Source organism: Anomalospiza imberbis, chromosome 9, assembly GCF_031753505.1.
Source record: "Anomalospiza imberbis isolate Cuckoo-Finch-1a 21T00152 chromosome 9, ASM3175350v1, whole genome shotgun sequence".
Taxonomy (NCBI): Eukaryota; Metazoa; Chordata; class Aves; order Passeriformes; family Viduidae; genus Anomalospiza; species Anomalospiza imberbis.
The window spans coordinates 11,001,697-11,018,716 of record NC_089689.1 but is presented as its reverse complement, the minus strand read 5'-3'; the positions used below and the strand labels follow the sequence as shown (position 1 = coordinate 11,018,716).

General features: G+C 36.9%; 1 long non-coding RNA gene across 2 annotated transcripts in view; it reads right to left on the bottom strand.

Annotated features, from left to right (window-relative positions):
• The window catches only part of LOC137479293 (uncharacterized), a 45,087-nt gene extending 30,126 nt beyond the window's left edge, over positions 1–14,961 (bottom strand). The window contains exons 1-4 of one of the 2 annotated variants that reach the window (XR_011002139.1): positions 14,665–14,961; positions 13,150–13,251; positions 7,182–7,330; positions 5,472–5,613 (exon numbers count right to left, since the gene is read on the bottom strand). This is a non-coding gene — a long non-coding RNA (uncharacterized lncRNA). The remainder of the gene's footprint in view (positions 1–5,471; positions 5,614–7,181; positions 7,331–13,149; positions 13,252–14,664) is intronic. The other variant, XR_011002138.1, reaches the window with a different exon arrangement.
• Positions 14,962–17,020: the final 2,059 nt, after the last annotated feature.

The window sequence follows — 17,020 nt, the reverse complement described above, 5'->3', positions numbered from 1 at the left end:
TCTAGCTAATATTCCACAATTTGAATTTCCTGAATTCATCTGCTTCTGTCAGAAATAAGGCTTAGAGATTTTGGTTGTTTTCTGGAGTAACAGATATAAAAGAAAAAGCTCTTTGGCTCAAGAAAAGACTGTTTAGTCTTTTAGACTGATTAGACTCTTAGGCTTCTCTGTATAGTCCACTGTGAGATGCCCCAAAACCAGGAAAAAGGTACTTTAAGAATCTTGAGTCTCCCACTCTCTCTCCATCTTTATTCTTAAGGATGCCTTCTTCCTGTCCTATAGAGGCCATGGTATTTTCATTTCTCTGAGAGAACAAGCCTTCATTATACACAAATATATGACCACAAAGTGTTTTGCATGAGCACAGGCAGCACTACAGAAACTACACTTTATTTTACTGGGTCTCCCAGATTGTTTGGAAGAAGTTCAGGGTAATGTTAATTGTCACAACTGCATAATCACTTGCATTTCCTCAGGCACAGATTCTCTTTATTATATGTGTGTTAGTTCTTCAAGTCTGTAAGTGTGACCTGGAATAGCTGTGTTCTTACAACATCACACCGTCCATGTTTACTGCACTAAACACACCAAACAGAACCTGCCAGAAAAACCTCCCAAAACAAAAGCAAGACAAAAAACTCAGGACCTACAGCTGAACTTTTGTCCCCCTTGAAATCTTTCTATCACCTCTTGTTTAAATTCCACATAGCCATTCAATAACAATTTGCCTGTTTCACAGGTGATAAAGTTCCTGTAGATTTATAATAAACAAAACATATTAAAATTAAACCCTTCAAGAAGCTAGGATTAGAAACATTAATTCCTGGTCAGAAAACAATTGAGGTACAGTCACTAGAATTGTTGTTCTTCCTTTTGATCCCTTTATTCACAGAACCATAAAATATGCTGACCTGGAAGGGATTCATCATGATCGTGGAGTCCTACCTCTGGCCCTGCACAGGACACCCCAACAATCACACCCTATGCCCAAGAACATTGTCCAAACACATTTGTTGAACTCTAGCAGCCTTGGTGCTGTGACCATTTCCCTGGGGAGCCTGTCCCAGGCCCAACCATCCTCTGGGTAAAGAACATTTTCCTGATACCCAACCTAAACCTCCCCCAGCTCAGCTCCACACTATTTCATTGAGTCCTGTCACTGGTCACAAGAGTGACAAGATCACCATTTGCTCCTCCACTTCCCCTCATGAGAATGGTGAAGATCAGCTCCTGTGGATTCCCAGTTTGTCTCACTTCCATGGTAGAACACAACTCCAAGATACACTACAGCAATTCATGCAGAGAGGAAAACCACAGACTATTTCAGGAAATGCTGCCTGTGCTCTCTTTGTGGGTTACAAAAAAAAAAACAAACAAACAAACAAACAAAAAACTCACTCTAAAACAATAACAACAATAGAAGCATAGGAGCATTGTTTTCCTAAAAATATGATTATTTTGTTTTTAAAATATTTTGACAGGCAATTCTCAAAAATATTTATAGCACAGCTTGAAGGAAACAATATAGATATCATCTCATTACACATACACTGTAAAACACAGTATTTTACTAGTAAGAGTTCACAAACAAAAACAATGGGATGGATAAGAGGAGAGAAGAAGGGCTATTATCCCTACAGGTAGAAGTAGTTACGAGATCCCTACAGAGACACACAGAGACTGACATGCTATAACGCATGGAAAGTATGTGACAGAGAGATAAGAACCAAGCCTTTATTTCCTCCCTCTGCTTTCCCCCCACGAGTCTTAGCCACAAGAACATCCATCTTTTCACAAGGCTGGGCACCATTTTACGGCATTCCAATTATAGAAATGCTCAGACAGATTTAGAGAACTTAAAAAATTAATTTTAGTTGCCTTGTTATACCAGCAAGCGATTGACAACCACAGCAAAATCTGAAAACACTGAGGGTGTTTGCAAGATGAGACCCACTCAGTATTCTCAGACAGAACCATGCCATACCATTGTATTGTCATGAGAAGCCTTGTGATAGCTTAGACAGGAAAGGAAGCCTGAAATCACAAACAGGTAAGGGAAAGAAGAAATTATGTTCATAGTCAGAACCTCAGAGGAGATGGGAGAAATACACATAGGAGGTTTTGTTGCCATTTTGCTCATGAAAAACAAGGGAAGAAGAGGAGGGTTATTTCCCCGTCCCCCAAATCAGCTGCGCAAGATCACTTACCCATAGATAACTTAGGTTGATTAAGAAATCTCAGCTTTTTTACCTGATATTCCCAATATCTCTGCTGCTCACAGGTGCAGTTCTAACTCAAGCCAAAGCCAATTTCAAGTTTCATTGTAGCTTAACTCTACCAAGGAGCACAGCTGTAGCAATGGCCTCATTATGTATATTACCTACTGATTTCACACTTGAATCTATTTTAAAGTCCTCCATGAGCCTTCCTATTAGCTTAATAATGAAAAGTGTATCAAAGAGTATCTTGCTAAGTTGACTGAAAAATTCAAAGCACTCCCAGTGAGACGGAGCCAGTGAAACCATGAAATAACAGTGGTCACCGAATTCTGCTCTCATTGTGATACTGCTAATTATTGTATTTGGGACTAAAACCTGAACATCTGAGACAGGCAGAAGGTCCACCAGTTTTTGTGTCTTGACAGATTTGCCACTGAAGAATCAAATAATTAATTTAGGCAATTAGATGGCTGAACATCATCTGTCTCAGCTGTTTTGTACTTCTTCCTAAAATCTGATCAGGGCTTATTGTACATTAATTTAAACAACTCATCTATGAATAAGGGAGAGGAGTGTCTAGACATTACAGCACATAACTGCTGTAGCTACAAAGCAAAGTTTCATTATAGCATTCTTTTCTTGACATGCAAAAGAATGCCTATTTCATTATCACCTGCAATTATATCTGTATTAAAAAAATATTCTATTTAATAAAAAAGCAGTACTCCAAAAGTCTGTGAAATTGAAAGAAAAATAAATCAAGCCAGTGTCCAGGGAAAAGTTAAAATTTCTATACTACAATATAAAAATGGGTGGATAGAGCAGTTTCTCACTAAAGTTCTGGTGAGTAGAGTACCTCATTTGAAAGCATTTATACCATCAGTTAAGTAAGATTTTTTTTTTTTTTAAGGAAAAGAAAATATTTAGTCGTCAGAATCCTAACAGTCCAAACTGAAGTGTAATTGTTGGGACCAGTCATGTGTTACTTGTCACTAATAAATGACAATAAATGATAACAAATGATGACATCTGCATAACCTGTACACTCCTTTATGATCTGACAACACAAAGAATTTTGGTTTAACCTCATTATTTGTATTTATATTATTTAAACTAAAACAAACAAACAAAAACTTCTGCTACGACTCACCAGAACCACTAAGCTGCATTCAGATTAAATTTTTTGCATAGTGTATGGAGATGGCTGGCACCTGTTTGTGGTGAAAACTCAGACTCCCCAATTTTAAGAGGCGAATAGAAAATTAGTAGAAAAAATGTACACATATTGAGATAAGCAAGGCACTGACATGGAACATTGAAGAAAGACAAAACATATTTTAATATGGTTTTAGGGAACACATCCCTGGCTGAGGGAAATATCACATCTCATAATTTGCCAGAGAAATCTCATCACTTACAGAAATAGTCAAAGTTGGTGAGAGTAACAAAACAAAAGAACTGAGAACACAATCTATTATCATAACAAATGGGACATCTTCCAGCTGAAACAATATCATTCCACTTTCCTTACTGAGGCAGATGTGAGGCAGAAACGTCTCAGAGTTTCTTTTAGGAAAAAGTAAAATGGACTGAAATATTTCAATGCATAATGTGCAAGAGCAGAAAAGAATTTTGAGACCAAAAACTTACATTTTCATTAAAACACATGACATTTCCCCACTACTTGCTGCTTACAGAACTCTGTTATCATCACATTTCCCCATTTGCCAGGAACAGCAGGTTCAAGACGGAACTGGAGAGATTGCTGTACAAACAATAAGAAACTAATTATTGAATAAGAAGCTGTTACAAGAAGTAACAGCTCAGAGAGAAACAGCTGTACTACCAATAACAGCATCTTTTATTTCTTATTTTTAAGTACTTGAGTTCTTTTTGTGTATGGCTGTGAAGAGAAGCTTCACTTCAGTAAACTCCAATGATCCAAAACCCAGAAGATGACAGAATCATTTCAATTAAAAATATTTAAGGCCTTATTCTCTCCAGCCTCTTGATCTGCATATTTTAGTTGCTGATGTTGCTGGTTTCAGCTACCCTAAAATGATGAATACCTCTGGGATCCACACAGAACCCAAATCATCAAAACAAGAAGGGAGGACAGAAATGTCCCATATTTGCCCATGTAAAAAGAAAGAGGAAAATATTATTGTGCCACAAAATATTGTGCCAAAAACTGAACTGAAGTAAAAATCAGTGTTTCCTAAGTGAAGGCAATGGGACAGGAGAAAACAATCTTATCATAGTCCAGGTATAGTCTAGATCGAGGAACGTAACTTCAGTTCTGTTATGAAAAGAAGGATCCAATTTCTACACTGCTTAGTATTGGTTAGAAGAATAGAGATGAGAATGCTTTTATGGATAAGATCAACATGCATAATTTCAGATTTTAAAGGATTTGCAAATAGTTTTAAATACATGCACACACACATAGGACCCTGGTAACATTGCCCAATAAGTAGCTAATAGATTTGTGGATTTTTTTTTCTTGTATAGCAACAGGAAAAACATAAAATTGCATCCTCTTAAGAAGAAAAACATTTAAGTCCCAATTCCCATAGTCATGAGGAGGCTTGTAAATATTTTTACATACTTTAATAGCATCCAATTATAATTTTGTGCTAATTGCTTTAATCAGCCCAACCTGAAGTGTTATAGTATTTTTCCATAATTAAGCAGTGCCACATGACAACCAGTGCTTTTCAGAGCTATTATAGTACTTTCTAATGCTATAATAAACAAAGATCATGCATCTTAATTATAGCCAATAAAAATTCCATACACATTTAATTATATGCTACAGCGAAATTCCCATAACTTTAAAAAAAGCTCTGCCATGATTATTAAGATGTTGCTAATATGAGCTCACACTAATGGGCTGTGCCCACTATTAATGTCAATGCAAACAGTTTACATCAGGAATCTGTATCTCCAATTTAAATGTTAATGGACTGAGTCTTTTTCATTTATAGTGCAAGGAAAGGATAAAGCTGCTGAAGCCAATGAGATTATGTGAAACTGCTAACTAGCATATTACTGGCTCTATCTCTAAATGCATGGTATGGAATATAATCTATTCTCTCATATCTGTATCCTTATGTCCTGCTAAAACAAAGAAAAACATATCCCTAACACCAGTACATATTGCATTTGAATCAGAGCAAAAATATAGGTCTTTCATGTGACTGAGGCTAATAAAAGATCATAAATATCATTCTTGTGTAAACCATGGATTACCTTTAGGTCAAAGGCTAACAAGTCATGTTCCAGTCCAGCACATGAAACATAAGCAGACCCCAGGGCAGCAGTGCCATGCTACTGATCCCTTCTGCAGTTCCCAAAGCAGCAGCTCCTTCTCCAAGGTGTCTGCAGGGAGGAACTGCAGTGATGGACAAGCGCTGAAGCATCAGCGCTCACTCTGGATGCCACCAGTGGATAGCTCCTCCAGCACACAACTATAAGTTTGAACAGGGATCATTCATGATTTTGAAATATGAGTTTAGATATTATTTCAAGAAAAAAAACCAATTTCTGAAATTTGTTCTCTGTGTGTATATGACATGACACTCACTAGATAAATGCCTTTGATGTACACAGTTTACATATTAGCTCCATTTTTCAGAGAGATCAGATTATTCTCTCACACTTGATAATGTGATACTAGACAGTATCACAGCAGCAATTCAGATGGCATATAAACAACCATGTGAAAATAAATATGTCTATAAAACAATGCCCAGAAAAGTTATTTGTATTATTATGAATATTGCTAAGATCTTAATAATCATTTAGAAAAAAAAAAATCCCCCCCAAAAATGGATAATTTTGCATTAAAACTGCTTAGCTGAACAGCTGCTCTGTTTCAGGTACTTCCTATTCTATTTCAATTCTGTACTTTCACAAGCCAGGGAAACTCTTCTATCTTCCTTCTCAGCCTCAGCAACACTCAGACATTGACATGTACTCTTGAAGCCTGTTACCAGCTCCCACAGCTTATATCACCCTATAATACACCCATGATGAGACTACCACAGGACAAATCTCACAAGAAAAGGTAGAGATATTCTCCCCTTCCCCATCCCAACATTATTGTACCCCCAACTTACAGCCATTGTCATCATGCAGCTGTAGGCATCTACTTCCAAGAAGTTCCTAAAGTCTAAAGCAGGAATCTCATGGGAGGTATTTCTGCTGTGTTTTCTGCATTTCCCTTCCAGAATTTCTTTCTTCCTCTCATTTTCTCTTTGCCTCTTACCAGCAGTTTCAGAACAAGCCTTAAGTGGCAAGTAACAGGCATTAATTAGGCCCACTGGTGTGCTGTTCTGCACAAGGAATCCTTCTTTGCCACAAAGAGCTTATAGACCATTATCTCCTTTTTTTTATCCTCCATTGTGCATTTTTTTTACTGCCTCCTGCCCGCCTTTTCTTCCCTGCTATTTAAATTTTAACATAGAGGTTTTGCAATACCCTCTTATTAGAGCTGCAAGAGATTAGAAAAAAGTCTGTATGAAATTAATTATTTTTATTTCAGACCTCTCAAACCAAAGAAAGCATTATTAGAAGTCATGGGAGAAATATCTGAGTCCCAATCAGCAAAGTTAAGACCAAAGTTCTGGAATCGAATGTCAGTGTTGAGTAAGGAGAATCAGGTTGCATGCCTAAACAACACACTGGAAACTGTAATAAGTTAGTGACTTCTTTGTAGTCAGTGTTAATGCCCTGGAGATATTATGGTATTTAAAAGAAGATCTTAGACTACATATTCAGGCCACTTTTTAAAGCACATCTCCTTTCCTGACCAGCAGTGCTCTCAAACTCTCACCCACAAGACAACATGTTCCCTTGTGTGACCATCCTACTGCAGCATCAAAGTAGGACAGTTCTAAGGAGAAAAGATATAATGAATTCCACTGTGCTTGGTTATGTCTATGAAATTGTAATATTTACTTTTTCCTGACTGCTGAGGATTACAAGACCCATATCTTCCTCTCTTAGAGGCAGCTTCCAACTTCCCTGGTCATTTCTGAGATTCAAGGTTGGCCTTTGCAGCCTCACTTCCCTTCTTTCCCTTTCAGAAGAGTATAATGTCAAATTTCCTGTAAAAGGTAGCAGAAAAGAAAGACATTGCAGCGCAGGACAGGCAAGTGCTTGATACCTTTATTTCCATTGGCAAGAGGAAAAATAATTATTTCTAAAGATTCTGTAAGTCCTTAAAACAACTAGAAAAGCATAGTTGCCTGAAGATAAATGGATTCTTCCCTAATCCCTTTATAACACATGGACCACCATGCACTATTGGTGATCCACAAAGCACAGCTGGCCAGTCTCATTTCAGACCCTCAGGGATTAAACCTATCAGATTGTCAGCCTCCTGATAGACTGGGACTTGCTAAAAAGAATGAATTTCCCATGGTATTATTTAAGTGCCACTAACCTCATCTAAGGTCTTCTGGAAAAAGAGCTTTTCCCACTTTACTACATTTGGTCATTATTGTGTCACAGTTTAAAGTGTGAATGCCAAATTTTGTCCCTACAAGCATACATGTAGCTTTGATTGCCTTCTGTGTGCATTCACTCCAAGTACACATGTACCAAGGTGGAGTGGCAGTGTTACTACTCTGAGAAAAACAGATAAATAACAGGCACTGAGTGCACTAATTGAACACTGCACTGGTCCCAACACCAAGTGATTAAGAATCCAAGACACCTTAAGAGAGAACAGAAAGTAGATAATTTTCTTCCTCAGAACCTCAATTGCAGGTAATGTTTCTGCTCACACTAAAACTGAGTACATCACTCTTCTTTAAAGGATTTGAATTCAGAAATCTTAACTACATGGAAATCACTTCAAATGCTTTTAAGGCTGGTGTTTTGGTTTTTCAAGGGCATCATAAGCATGTTGGCACTTTCTGTTCTCAGCCAGGAATTTTCCAGAGAGCAAAACACACCATTTTTTCACCGGTTCCTTAATACTGACATTGTCTGCAATGTGGGCAATCATCTTACTTGCTCCAACCTAATTTGTCTTCTATGGTTCTAGTACCAGCCCCAGACACTCCAGGCATCCAAAATCTGCTCACAGTAAATTGAGATTCGAGGAATAATCTGCAGGGCTTAGGAGCAGTTAAGGAAAAAACAAGAGTGTGTCATATAGAGGAATATATGCCATTCCTGGAATATATTAATGGCACAGGAACAGGTGACAATTTTATGAGACACCAAGAAAGACATTGTTTTCCATCCTCCTTATTTTGATATCTTATTTTGAATTGCAATTGGACTATTTATTAATTAAAGTATTTGCTAGGATCAGTAAGGAAGCTTGGTAGAATTTGTACCTGATCAAGATTTTACAATGAGGGCCATTATCAACATTCTATTGCAGGTCTCCAATACTCCTTATTTGAGTATCTGTCAGCAGACTTGTTATAAACTTTTTACAGAATTTGTAGCTGTCATTTCAATTGCTTTGGGATGAAATGTGACCTGTTTCCATCCGAGCGGAAGCCTTTCAGGCTGTCTGTGTGAAACAGACCAGAAATAGAAGTGTTTTCTTCATTGTAGATGCAGCTTCTCACACCAATCCCAATTTAAACCAGAAATAACACAAACAAATCTAAAAGGTGCAGACATCAAATCAAGATTAGGAGTCTTACAATTGTCAATCAGCTGCTGAGCTAATGTTCTCTGGTACAGAAGAGAGAGGGAACACATCAACCATTTTGGGAAGCCATCTTCAGGCACTACAGAACAGTACCATGCCTGGCTTTGGAAGCAACCTCATTATGGAAGGGCTTGCCTGGAGTTCACAGTTGTGTTTGACTCACAAGGACCATCCCAATCACAAGTCCCTGGCAGGGCTTGTCCCAATCCTATCCTGCAGCCTCTTGGGCACAGCTTGCCCCAGCTACTGTTGCTTGCTCTTGAAGTGAGTTTCAAGAGTCACACCTCCAGTCTTGCATCCTTCCACAGTGCCCAAACATTTGAAATAGCGCCTTCTGCCACAGGGAGTGTTTTTCCTACTGCAGCAAAAAAATATGTAAACATACTTTTTAAAAGCCTAGGTTTTATTGTCCAGTTAGGCAAATAATTACAGGTTTTATTATACACCAATTAAAAAAATATAATTTTTATATGTTCTCCAGAACATATTTTAATTTCATAATGTTCTCCAGAATTTGCCTCATCTTTGTATAGTATTAGAAATTACTTTTATAGTAACATAAATACAGCAGTAATCAAAATTTTGCAGTAATAAATAATTAATATTATATTGGGAATTTTATTAGACTAGAAGATGGTCCAAGCTGCTGAGCTGCATCTTCACAGGACTGTTACATGACAATTTGTTGGAAATTTTTGATTCTTGGTAAGCCTGCAGGCAATGCTCAAATTTCAATTCTTTCTGAAAGTTCTAGTTTGGTCATAGGCATCTACTTAGGAACTAATCAGAAATGCTGCACAAGAAGTAGAATTACGACAGCAGTCTAATCAAATAATTAATTCCTATTTAGGCCAAGAGGATTCATGGTGGCCCCTGCTGACACGAGGAACACCAAAGTGTTAAAAACCACAATCTTCAAATATAGCAAACAAAACATTTATGGATCATTAGGCAGTCAACAAAGAAGATTTGTTTGAAACAGTCTTTTCCTCCTCTCAAAACCAGCCTTTGGTGAGAAAGCATATTGGACCAACCTTACCCTATGTTCCCTTTTCATCATTCAGCAAATTACAGCTTACAGGCTTCTGCAAAGTCTGTTTGTGCCACTTACTCATACAAGCAGTAACACTTTTCAGTGTGAATGCCATGCCAGGAGCCCATAAAATGAGACATTTAAACAGGGAAAGATGAATAAAATCTACTTCCATAGTATCTTAATGTGACCTAGAAACTGGGAATTGAAACGGTGCTGGCAGTGGGAACTCAAGATTTTGCAATCAGAGGGTTTGCAATAGGCTCTGAATGCCAGGAAAAGAGCAACTGGCTATTTTGTATGAGAGAAGTAGTTACAGGAAATTTTTGCAGAGAAAAAAAGTGGGAACTACAATGATGGAACAACCTTCATAAGCTTCAGCCCAAACTTTTTTGGATGGGTGTCATAATCAGAATAGACTTCAATAAATCTATTACGGCCTGGAATGAGAGCTAATTCTGTGCTGAGGAAGTAGCACAGGTTATTTGAACATACTGGAACATTCTAACGCTGGTGTTACTTCATTGTATATAAAATACAGCTGGGCTTGATCATTTAATATTTTCAGTAGGTACTCCCTACCTCTGATTTTTAAAAAGAGACTTATCAGAGTAAGAATAGTCTCTCTCAGTCTCAGATATTGCCTCCCACTGTCTTGAACACACAGTAATTTTAAAGTATTTTAAAATATTTTAAATACACACAAAAGTGTTTTAAAGGTTGTGTATTTAATTTAATTTGTAGGATCAAGATTTCCTTTCCAGTAATCAGGAAAAACAAAGTTACAAATGCAGAATCTGAAATGTTCAAAGTTTAATTAATTTAACAATCACAGTGAAAAGGAAACAATTCCGTACCTTTGCCATGCCTTGAAACCGTGATATCTCAAATTCTGCCAGAAGAAATAAAAATTACCGAAGACACAGCTCCTGCAGCCCCACAGTACAGTACAGCTCAGATAACCCCTTTTGATGCCTCTTCCTGGCCCAACCATTATCAGCTAAAGGGTGTCCAGCAGCCAGGCCAGAAACACATCACACGAAACAGTTTAAGGACCAAGGCACACAATGCTTTGGAAATGCTTCCCACACTCTGAGCCAAGTTTCAGTAGCCAGTAGACTACTAGCACTAGCCAGTGCTGCTTTAGGATGGCTGGGGCAAAAGTGTTTGAACATGTCACAGGTTAGGGAAATATCAGTGCTTAAACTTACCACTGACAGCTTAGACTGGTCTGGTTGAGCAGGCTGTGATTTTATAACACAGAAGTAGGTGTGCAGGTTCAACATAGCTTATTCAGAAATTCTATCAAATAAGGTTTCAATCCTTCCCATGGAGAGCAAATAAAAGCAATGTTTAGCTATCTGCACTAAATTCTTGATGAATCCATAGTGACAGAGTATTTTAGAAGAACTGAACAATGAATACATTGATGAAGTTGAGATCAGCTCTTGGACAATGCAATAATTTGCAAAGAATAAATTTTTGATCTGAAGAGTTGACTAAGTTACCACTTAATCAAAAACTACAGTCTTTTCTAACTGGCCCTCAAAAGCACTTCAAAATGACAATGAATATCCAATCATCAATCATTACAATCCATCTTTGATTTAAGCAGAAATTTCATTGCAACCATCTGAGTCATCTGCCTCTTAAAACATATACTGGGTGTCTGTCATGTATTGCCCATCTGATAACTCCTATCAAGAATCTGCACAATTCTGGTGACAACTGAGGGGATTGCTTTTTTGGTCATTAAGAGACTTCTTATTCCAGAAACTCATAAGTTGGACATTTTCTGGATAAGTCATCTCTTCTGATCAAGAGACTATTTTTTTTCCATATATAGCATCCTGCAGTGTAAACACTTGACCTTGGAAATATTAAGAAAAAAGAATCCAACCAAAATCCAAAACAAAAAGAATCCAAAACAAAAGAATCCAAAACAAAAGAATCCAAAACAAAAGAATCCAAAACAAAAGAATCCAAAACAAAAGAATCCAAAACAAAAGAATCCAAAACAAAAGAATCCAAAACAAAAAAACCACACACATCCAAAAAACCACCAGCAGCACAAGAAACTTCTCACTTAGTTTCATCTCCTAATCCATCATCAACTAGTTGAAGAACTAGGGTCAGTTGTTCTCTATCACCATGAAAGAGTTCAATTTCACAGTACTAAAACTCACCACTTCACAGCAAGAGCTTTGATGACACACCAGGGTAAAGCCTTTATAATATAAAGCATGGATACCAGGAATAAATACTCTTCTGAGGTCAAGGGAATTGGATTGCATAGAAAAATAAGACCTCAAAAGCAGTATAATAGAGGTATTCAGGGTGATAGAAGTGCTTAATAAAATAGAGCTTTAGATATTTTTACACTGATGAAATAAAAAAATTAAAGGAACACTCACAACTTAAGAGGAATAGCAAAACATAAGAAGATTAAGGTAGTTAAAATATAATATAGCACTTGTTTTTTTTCACAAGAAATATAAGCTGATACACTACAACTATGTAAAGAGAGATAGTTCCTGAATGCTTCAGCTAACCAGTATTACAGTTTCTCATAGTAGAATTTTATGTGTTTAAAGAAAAGATGGCAAAGCTGAAGTTACTGCAGTTAAAGATCCATCAGGGAGGATGTGACCCTTCCTTAACAATGGAGTTATCACACCTCCATCAGGCAGCACATTGATTTGGCATGCTTAAATCTGTCATTATCTTTTCTGATTAATATCAAAATTGCTGCTTGCTGATCACTTAAGTAAAGGGGATTTTGTGTGGGGGAAAGGGCTGACAAAGATCTGATGTTAAGGCACAAAGAAATAGACAAACAGAGAGTTCCATTTTCAAGAGAATACCCTTTCAAGACATTATCCCCCAGGGCCACTGTAACAGAATGCTGTATCTAAATCAGCAGGTCGTGCACTAGAAGATGGTTTAACTGCTAATTAACACTAGATGATATGCTGAAAATTACATGCTAATTAATTCTCTGTAGATCTAAGTGCCCTTCCTTCTGTATCACTTTCAGTGAACATATTAACACAGGGAATAGAATGGCATTAATTACAGATTCACATGACAAACATGTGAAGCTATATTAAATAGTTGATGGAGGTTAACTAAAAAGAAAGATGTGGGTCAAAGTGGTAGACTACAGGCCACAGTATCATAAAGATAACCCACATTAAAAAGAAGAGGGCATATATTACCTACTCAATCTTCCTGTCAGTTTGATGTTGCTCTCTTGTATTAGATTTTCTTGCAGGAAGATCACTATTCTGAAAATAGGATTCATCTGTGCAGAATACAGTCTCACAAAATGAAGGCTAGAAATGGAAAGTAAATAATCTTGTTCTTTTAGAAAGTGACAGTGATTACAGGTTTGGGTGGGTTTTTTTAATAATTTAACTATTAACAATCCCCACATCACAACAATTTGAAAATGGCAGAGAATCAGTTGTATAGTTATGGAGGTAGCTAGAGAATCAATATTCCAAATACTGGTTGTGCAACAGTCCCATTCTAGAATAAAAGAAACCTTTTAAGTCAAATATGTATGACAACCATATACAGAGCTACTGATTTTGTAGCTTTTAATTTAAGGTCTGGAACTACCCCAAATAAAGTAAAATCCAGTGACTACAAACAAATCAAACAATCAAATGTAAGACATTGCCTATGCTTCAAAGGTCTCAAATTCCAAGTACTAACTATAGGCCAGCCCAATTCAGAGATGGAAAAATTATACAGAAAAGTGGTTATAATGCTAAAATTAGATTGTCTGTTTGTCAGATAATGGTACACCTACATGCATGGCTATTTCTGTAGTTCAAAATCTTGAGGCTTTTCCCTTCCAGTACCTTCCAACAAAAGCACTGGTAATTTATCATTAGAGAAACATTAATTACCAATGCCTTTCCATAAATTCTTTCCTTGATCCAGTACTGATAGATATAGATATATAAATGTCTTTTTTCCCCACAAAAAGCCACCTCTTCAGTCAACATTATGTCTTTGAATTAAAAAAATAAACAAAAAAAAAAAAAAACCACACAAAAAAAATTGTGCAAGGCTTCCTAAAAAATTAAAATTCTACCTCCATAATGTACATTTGTCTATTCTATTGGAATTGAAAATTTCTGCTTTATTCATACACCTGAATAAGTTCATCTGGGGCACTGCATTAAAAGTAATGCTCATCTCTAGATAAGAGATACGGAAAACAAGAATATTAAGGTGGTTTTATTTTATTTTAATAGCACAAGAAGTAACACCAAATTAGGAATCAGGGAATTTGGTGCATGGACACTAAGGACAAAACTTGTGCCCCAGAGAACTAAACTTTTATTTGTCCATGGTCTCCAGGGAAAATAGCTGACATTTAGTCATCTTAGAGGTTCCAGACTAAGAACCAGAACATGCCCACATGTGTAGATATTTCACTATCCAAAATGACCAGAATCATCTTTCATGAGAGATGCAGATGTACAACTTCAAATATAGCTTTTCTGCCTAGCACAGAGTAGTAACAAATATTTACTGTGTGTTTAACATTTTTCTTGTTATAGGATGTTGTTAATAAGTATTTAACTCTGCTTTATGACGTAATATACAAAATACAGAAAAAGAAGACAACCAGAATTTTTTACTTTGCTAGAGACAGCCACAGAACACATGCAAGACAGTTCCAGGTGGATCAACAGAAAACAAAAATAAAGCCTTACCACAGCTTGTTGAGGGTTTATAGTTCTCTGACCAAAGGAAACATTCAGTATTAAAAATCTTTTTACAAAGACTTTAGTACATGCCTGCCACTATCAGCTCTTAGAGCTGGCAAGAAAACACCAAACAGTTTAGTAAGGTACTGAATTGATTGAGGATGAAAGAGAAAATGGGTGGTGGGATAGGATATAAAGCAGATGAGAAATCAGATTCAGGTGAATCCAGTTTAGGCTGAGACCATCAACCTCTGAGTCAGCTCTAACCACTGCAACTTGTCTCACTTAAGAAGTCCTTGCTGCATTAATTTCATTTCAAGTTTTCCATCCAAGATACTCAGGAAAAAAAAGGAAAAATATACTGTAGGCAGTATCTAACTGTCCATAAGCCCCTTTGGTCAGGACAGTAACCATTGTAGAGATTCCTTACCTTGGAAGGGTGATCCTCTAAAACTCTGATGAACTTTGAAGACAGTTTGAAAGTTTTTAATGACAGCTCCTGCACAGCTGGGTGAACTGACAGGTGTGTTGAGTAAGTCGAAAAGTTTTGTAAAGTGGTTAAGTAACTGCAGCTAGGTGTCATTAGCAGAGCAAAGTTACTCTACCAACAGCTATATGTCTCACCTCATTGTTCCAAACAGTGTGGCTTTTGCTGATGGATTAGATTTACTAAAGATTTGAAACCATTCTTAGAATAGATGAGTGAAAGCAATTGTTCCCAGGTATGTGTTTTATATGCCTCCCCTTTTCCATCACATCTCTTACCTCAAGGGTCCTCATGCATTAGGCCCAAGCTCTATTCACAGACTTTCACAGCAGCTCTGTATTTATAGACACAAAAGGAACCTGCCTCCTTGCACACTAAAGCTTGCATCACATCTGCTACTGTCAGACACTCGGGTATTGTCTAACCTCCCACCCTGCGCAAGACAGGCAGAGAACACTTAGCAGAAGCTGATGAGGTTCTCCTTGACTCCCCCACTAACCAGAGGGTTTTGAACCCTGCAAAACTTACCTTCCAATGAGGACACAACACAAGACATCCTTCATTCCCTCCCCACAGCTGCTAGGATGGAGTCACTGTTTTTACCCTTAGGGCTTTCTAACAATCAGGCTGCAATATTTTTCAAGCATGAGTAACTCTATTAGTATCTATTGTTTCTTGAAGAGATTTTCTTCACTAAGAAGTACCTACTGAGATACTTAAGTGGCATTTCTATTACTTTTTTGCCAAGATTTAAGTTAGGAACCATTAACACAAATGAAAACTGAGCACATGGGGAGCCATCTGAGCCCTCTTGGCCACAACTGCTCTGAGAGAAGCCCTGCCTACCCATCATATATGGTATTTCTTAGATATATGGTATCTGACTTCAAAAATGTAAGACTTTTCAATATTGTTTACACTTTTTAAGCTTGAATTCCTCACAGGAACAGAGATCACAAAAAAAAAAAATTAACATCTACAAACATCTTCTGTACCAGTGAAGGAGGGGTGGGTTAGCCTTGAAAAGGTAACGTCATTCCACTGGTGGGGATATGCATTTTCTTCTATATAATCTGAAATCTCTCCACCTTAACTTCTTCCTTCCTTCCTTGCAGTCTGTGAGAATACATCTATATTAAATAAGTTCCAAAGATTGTTGTAACAAATACCTGCCAAGTACATCATAGTGGTACAATTTATATTTCTTAAATATTAAAAAGAGGATCAAGTTATGGAAAACTAAAAACTACTGATGTGGATCTTGCACTTGTACACTACTAAGCAGAGGAACAGAATGTTTTCTTTATTTAATGAAATTATCTAAACATAAATAAGCAGGATGGTTTAACCGCAGCACATTAAGTGATTAACACATACACTTTCTAACTAAGTAATTACTGTTCACCACAAAGCAAGTAGCCAGGGAAGCTACAACCCCATGAGATGCTTACATGTGTATTTTTATTTAAAGATGTGTATTTACATTGATTTTTAAATACTTACAGTTATCTTCTTCAATAAGTTAGAGAAGTACTCAAGTTTCTGTTAGTGCCGTAGCCCTTCACTGCTACAACAAGCTGTACCAGTTGTTCAGATCATGAAATTTTCTCAAGAAGTTCTGTAAATAACATGGTTAAAAGAACATGTTAGTTTCTTAACTTGAAGACTTAAAAAAAAGACTGTATATTTAGATACATGTGAATGAGTATTAACTAAAACATGCAACTATATATTGACTGCTGAGCTAAATACTAAAAATTCAAGATGCTCAGTCTCCCTGAATAGGATAATGATGGTATATAAAATTAGTTGAGACATCACAGTTACAGCCATATCCAGTGGATTTATTTTCCCAAATTTAGAGCCAACATCTAG